General features: G+C 45.5%; 1 pseudogene; it reads left to right on the forward strand.

The window, feature by feature from the left end:
- LOC110595822 lies at positions 1-915 on the forward strand (annotated as a pseudogene).
- The last annotated feature ends 6,098 nt before the right edge of the window (positions 916-7,013 follow it).

Raw genomic sequence — 7,013 nt, forward strand, 5'->3', positions numbered from 1 at the left:
ATGCCAGTCTCCACCACAGTCTCTGAAGAGGAGATCAAGGTTGCTTGCTTCTTTGTGTCCAGGGGAGACATGGGCCTCTGCTGGTCTGCCAAAAAAAGGAGAAAAAGAGCAGCAAGAAGCAATTGAATGTATTGATGAAATACAAAATGAAATATACAGACTTAATGTAGACTCCAACTCAAAAAAAAAAATTTTTTTTTATCTGAATGAGAATGGGTGATCCATCTTTTTTTTTAAATTAATTTATTTTTTTGAGTTGGAGTCTCACTCTGTCGCCCAGACTAGAGTGCACTGGCCGCTCCCCGCCACTGCAGCCTTGACCTGCTGGGCTCCGGCGATCCTTCCACCTCAGCCTTCCGAGTAGCCGGAACTACAGGCAGGCGCTACCACGCCCGGCTGATTTTTTGATTTATTGTAGAGATGAGGTCTCGCTGCCCAGGTGGGTCTCGGACCCGTGGGCTCAGGCAATCCACTTACCTCAGCCTCCCAAAGGCACGGGATTACAGGCTGAGCCACCGAGCCCGGCTGGTGATCCATCTTTAAAGTCTGCTGAAATCAAATGGAAATCTGGAAAGGATTTAACAGACGTTCGAGTCAAACACAGAATAAAGTCAGCAGGAAGAGGCAGCATAAGGAGCCAGAGAGCTTCTTTACCTGGTTCACTGACCATTCTGACACAGTGCAGAGGAGTTAGGAGGGGTCTTCAACGGTGCCTTTTGGCCCAATCCATTATAGTACTTCTTGGATCCTGTTGTGAATGAGGAAGAAAGAGAAGGAGAAGAGGAGGAGGATGATGATGAAGAAGAAGGATTGGAAGATATTGATGAAGAAGGGGATGAGGATGAAGGTGAAGAAGATGAGGATGATGATGAAGGGAGGGAAGGAGAGAAGGAAGAAGGAGAAGATGACAAATAGAACGTTGATGAATTCCAACCTTTCAAAAAATTTTCTCCAGGCAGGCACAGTGGCAAGCCTGTAATCCCAGCACTTTGGGAGGCAGAGACGAGAGGAACTACAAGTGTGTGCCACCAGGCCCAGCTAATTTTTTCATTTATTGTAAAGATGAGGTCTTGCTATGTTGCCCAGGCTAGTCTCGAACACCTGGACTAAGGCAATCCTCTCGCCTCCGCCTCCCAAAGTGCTGGGATTATAGGCGTGAGCCACCGTGTCTGGCTATTTTTTCTTTTTTTAAACAAGAGAAAGTAGACAGATACATGTTAATAAATACTAACTGTACATAGTCACATAAAGACAAAGTGAGCTCTCAGAGCCCACTGTACAGAGAAAGAAGGAAAAAAGCTAGAATTCTATGCACTACTACACAGGGGCCCAGTACCCTCCAACTTCCAGCAGAGCAAAGGGAGGTTTTTCTTTTCCCCGACAGAGCTCAGTGGTATTGAGTCCATACAATTTTTGTTGAGACAGGAACAAGTAAAAATGAATTTGGAACAGAAAGTGGTAGAGAGACTTTTCCCATAGTGGTCTCCTCAAGATATTTCCTCCCCCAAATCAGTTGAGAACCATACTGTAGAGAAAAGAGACCTCTAGAACAGAGCGACTGAGCACAACAGGGGGGAAAAAAAAGACTGAAACTTGCTCACAGGGACTGGAGAAATTTTTTTCTTTTCGAAGTCAGAGTCTCACTCCATCGCCCAGGCTGGAGAGCAGTGGCACAATCATGGACACCCCAGCATTCACCTGCTGGGCTCCGGTGATCCTTCCACCTCAGCCTTACAGGTAGCTGGAACTACAGGTGTGCACTATCATGCTCAGCTAATTTTGTGATTTATTGTGGAGATGAGGTCTCACCATGTTGCTCAGGCTGGTCTTGAACCTGCAGGCTCAGGAAATCCTTTTGGCTTCCCAAAGTGCTGGGATTACAGGCTTCAGTCACTGTGCCTGGCCTTTTTAATTATTTTTATTTAAAATAAAATTTTATTTTTCAGTTGGAGTCTCACTCTGTCACCCAGGCTGGAGTGCAGTGGCATGCTCACGGCCACCCCAGCCTTGACCTGCTGTGCTCAGGTGATCCTTCTGCCTCAACCTTCCAAGTAGCTGGAACTACAAGTGTATGCCACCACAACCAGCTAGGTTTTTCATTTATTGTAGAGACAAAGTCTTGCCAAGTTACCCAGGCTGGTCTCGAACCCCTGAACTCAAGCAATCCTCTTTCCTCTGCCTCCCAAAGTGCTGGGATTACATGCAAGAGCTACCATGCCTGCAGTTCTAGCTACTTAGAAGGCTGAAGTGGAAGGATGACCTGAACCCAGCAGGTCGAGGTTGCGGTGACTGTGAGCATGCCACTGCACTCCAGCCTGGGCGACAGAGTGAGACTCCACTCAAAAAAATAAAAATAGGCCGGGCTTGGTGGCTCAGCCTGTAATCCCAGCACTTTGGGAGGCCAAGGCGAGTGGATTGCCTGAGCCCGTGGGTTCGAGACCCACCCGGGCAACTTGGCAAGACCTTATCTGTACAGTAAATCAAATTAGCCAGACGTGGTAGCACGAGCCTATAGTTCCGGCTACTTGGAAGGCTGAGGCGGAAGGATTGCTGGAGCCCAGCAAGTCGGGGCTGTGGTGGCTGGGGGTGTGCCACTACACTCCAATCTGGGTGACAGAGTGAGACTCCAACTCAAAAAAAAAAAAAAAGATAAAAATAAAAAGGACTAACTGTGATAATGGAAATGTTCTATATCTCTACTGTCGAATATGATAGTTACTATCCACAATTGTCTACTGAGCTCTTGAAATGTTTTTAGTGCGACTGAAAACTGAATTTTTTTTTTTCAGCAGAGAAAGGAGTTTAATTGTATGGTCACCAAACGAGAAGATGGGAGGAAACCTCAAATCCACCTCTGAGAGCTGAATTTTTAATTTTAATTAGTTTTAATTCAAATAGCCACATATGGCTAGTGGCTACTATATTGACATCACAGAGACTAATTCTCCATCCCATGGACAGGAATACTAAGGCCCAGAAAGACATCAGTTACTTGAGTAAGATCACACCATGGGCAGGACACTGTGGCTCACACATATAATCCCAGCACTTTGGAAGGGCGAGGTGAGAGGATTGCTTGAGCCCACAGGTTCAAGACCAGCCTGGGCAACTTGGTGAGACCTCATTTTTACAATAAATCAAAAAAACAGCTGGGCGTGGTGGCACATTCCTATAGTTCCAGCTACTTGGAAGGCTGAGGCAGGACAATCACCTGAGCCCAGCAGGCTGAGGATGGGGTGGCCGTGAGAGTGTCACTGCACTCCAGCCTGGGCAACACAGTGAGACTCCCAACTCAAAAAAAAAAGATCACACCATGAGTAAGTGGAATGCTGTAGATGTGATTTTTTTTTTTAGACTGGAAAATATAGTTTATCTAGAAAGTAAGTTGGAGAGAGAGAGGAGATTCAAGTATCCAAGGTAGGGGAGGGGTCCAAAGCTTAGGAAACAAGGTGGCCATACAGCCATGTGGCCAGACCAGTTTAGCAAAACAGTGGCTGTAGATGTTATTTGATGAACATTAAATTTAAGTGCACCAAACTTAGAAACAAACAGACCTGGGTCTCTGGTACTGCCTTAACCACAAAACTAGGCAACTTGGATAACTTCTCTGGACCTCACATCTCTTCTGTAAAGGAGCAGTTTACATGTCTTTGCTTTAAAATCTCTTCTAATTCTTCAGATTGCGAGGGTCTATCTAATTGGATCTTGGTGAACCCTCCTCTCACAGTGCCACCTAGTGTTGCTCTATGAACCCTGCATCTCCTCCTCCTGCATCAAATTCTTGGTTGGTGAGGATGGAAACTCTGTAACAGTTGACCATCCCCTTACTGAAAGTGATCTAGCCATCAGATCCCACTGTGATCTATTTTCCACATAAGACATGGGCAGAAGTTCAGTAGTGACACTGCTAGAAGATGTTCAGGGTCTCAGGGTTTTCCTGATCACCTCTCACCCTCTGCATCTGCAGAACCAGGGCTTTATGACTGTATTCTGGGTGGAGTCATATCTTAATTTTCATTTCAAAGGTCTCCTCCTGTCCTTGTGTCCAGTCTATGGCATGACAGCCACTTCCTCTGTCAGGCCCCCAGTTTGATTTTTTTTTTTTTTTTTACTTTTTCTCTGGACTCAGCTCAACTGATGACCAAGAGAAGAGCCAAAAGGTAGAAAGTCACAAACCTATTAACATCAACCTGGGAAAAGCACTAGAAAGATTCCCAAGGTCTCTACCCCCAAGATTGTAACAGCTCTGTGGCCTTGGAAAAGTTACTTAATTTTTCTAAGACTCAGGTTGCATATGGAGATGAAATTACCTGTCTCTTGGGTCGTTTTGAGAATTAGAAATACAGTCATGCATTACTTAACAACGAGTATATGTTCTGCAAAATGCTGTATTTACACAAACCTAGATGATAAAACCATACACAGTAGATCTTGCTCCTGGGCTATAAACCTGTGCAGCATGTTATCATACTGAATACTATAGGCAACCATTGCACACTAGTATCTGCGTATCTAAACATACCTATACATAGAAAAGGTACAGTATAAATATGGTATTATAGCTGGCACTGTGGCTCACATCTTTAATCCCAGCACTTTGGGAGGCTGAGGCAAGAGGATTATCTGAGCCCAGGGGTTCGAGACCAGCCTGGGCAACATGGTGAGACCACATCTCTACATAAATCAAAAAATTAGCCGGCCATGGTGGTGCATGCCTGTAGTTCCAGCTACTTGGAAGGCTGAAGCAGAAGAATCACCTGAACCCGGCAGGTGTATGCTGCAGTGGCTGTGAGTGTGCCACTGCACTCTAGCCTGGGCTACAGAGTAAGACTGCAACTCAAAAAAAAAATGGTATTATAATCTATGGGTCCACTGTCATATACATGATCTGTCATTCATGGACACATCGTTATGCAGTGTATGACTGTAATATATGTAGTACTTAGTGCATGATAGGTGATCAATACATAGTAGTTGCTTATTGGTTATAATCAAAGTAATAACATACAGCTTGTATTTGCTCAGCACCAAGCTCTGACTCCAGGGGACGCAGAGGAGCTGGAGAAAACATGCTCCCAGCTGGCTTCCGTGCTGTTAGGAGAGCAGATCACTGGAGGCAGGATGTAATGAAGTACAAGTGGCAGGTCACGGCCTGTGAGTGCTGCAGGAGTACAATGCCAGGAAGGAAAATAATCGTCTTCACATCTATATAACTCTGCAGTGTTTACACTGTCCTTTAACACCTATAATTTTACTTATAGCAGCTGTGAGGTAGATATTATTATCTCCATTTTACAATGACATTACCCAAGGTTGCATCACTAGGAAGTGGCAGAGGTGGCTTGAGCTAGGGCCATTCTGTCTCAGAGGCTACCTTCTTTTATTTTTATTTTTTTATTTTTATTTTTTGAGTCGGAGTCTTATTCTGTCACCTAGGCTGGAGTGCAGTGGCGTTTTCTAGACAAGTCCAAACTCGGAAGGATCACCTGAACCCAACAGGTCAAGGCTGCAGTGGCCGTGAGTGTGCCACTGTACTCCAGCCTGGGCAACAGAGTGAGATCCCAATTCAAAACCAAACAAGCAAACAAGATCTTGAACTTTATCTTAGGCCACTGAGGACTTAGTGATCTGTTTACCCAGGCAATTTGAGCTTCAGTCCAAACAGTCCAATTGCAATGCAGAGACAATGTCAGAGACCAAACTGGAGGCAGAGAGGCTGATAAGGAGGCTGATGCAGTAACCCAGGTAAGAAAGGAAGGCTGTCCCGTGTGAAGGGTGTATAATGGAGATTGGAAGATGTAGGCAGATTTGGGAGGTGATTAAAGGGCAGAATAAACTGGGATTGGTGATTAATTGAACCCTGGAGTAGTGAGGGGTGAGGGGTGAAAGAAAGAGAGGGAAGTTGAGGATGACTTCTGGTTTCTGGCTGGAGCAACTGCATGGGTAGCTGTGTCAACCCCTGGGCTGGGGAAGATGAGAGAGAAGTGGTCCTTGGAGGGAAAACAAAGAAGTGAGACTTTGAAGGGCAAGGGGGATTTAGCAGCTGATGGAAAGACGGAGGAGGGTATTCAATCCTCACAGTGAAAGAAAGCTGAATTTTCCTTTTCACTCATTCAGCACATATTTGTTAGGGGCCTATTATGTGTCAGGCACTATCCCAGGCGCTGGGAATACAGCAATAAACAAAACAGACCAGGTCCTTGACCTCATGGAGTTTATATTCTATTGGATGGAGATAATGAATAAAGACATAAGTGTAAATATGTCAGGGTATGGTAGGTGCTCTGAAGACTCATGAGGCAGATTAAGGGACTAGAGGGCAATGGAAGCTGCTGTTTGGATAGTGTGATCACAGGTTTCTCTGATTTCTAGGCAGAGATTTGAAATGAGGGAAGGACCATAAAGATATGGGGGACACACTCTTCTGGGCACAGAGAAGGGCAAGACTTTGAGGTACAGTGGTGTGTGCCTGTGGTTCTAGCTACTTGGAAGGCTGAGGTGGAAGGATTGCCTAAGTCCAGCAGGTTGAGGTTGCAGTGGCTGGGAACGTGCCACTGAACTCCAGCCTGGGTGACAGAGTGAGACTCTGAAAAAAAAGGGGGTGGGGTGGGGAATGTTAGCCTTTTGTTTTTCCTTGGAAGAATAAAAGATATAGGATGGAGGGCTAAAAGATATAGGGCTGGGCGTAGTAGCTCATGCCTGTAATCCCCGAGATTTAAGAGGCCTAGGAGGGAAGATCACTTGAGGCCAGTTCACAACCAGCCTGGGCAAGACCAAAAAATAAAAAAAAATTAGCTGATCGTGGTAGTGTGTACCTGCAGTCCTAATTACACGGGAGGCTGAGAGGCAGGGGGATTGCTCAAGCTTAGGAGTTCGAGGCTGCAGTGAGCTGTGATTGCCACACTGCACTCTAGCCTGGGCAACAGAGCAAGCCCAGGTCTCTAAAACAAACAAACAAAAAAAGTACACCAAATCACCAACATATTTCTTCTTCTTCATGTCCTTTTTCTCTC

The sequence above is a fragment of the Carlito syrichta genome, unplaced genomic scaffold (genome assembly GCF_000164805.1).
Source record: "Carlito syrichta isolate Samal-C Ts95f unplaced genomic scaffold, Tarsius_syrichta-2.0.1 Scaffold304598, whole genome shotgun sequence".
Lineage (NCBI taxonomy): Eukaryota > Metazoa > Chordata > Mammalia > Primates > Tarsiidae > Carlito > Carlito syrichta.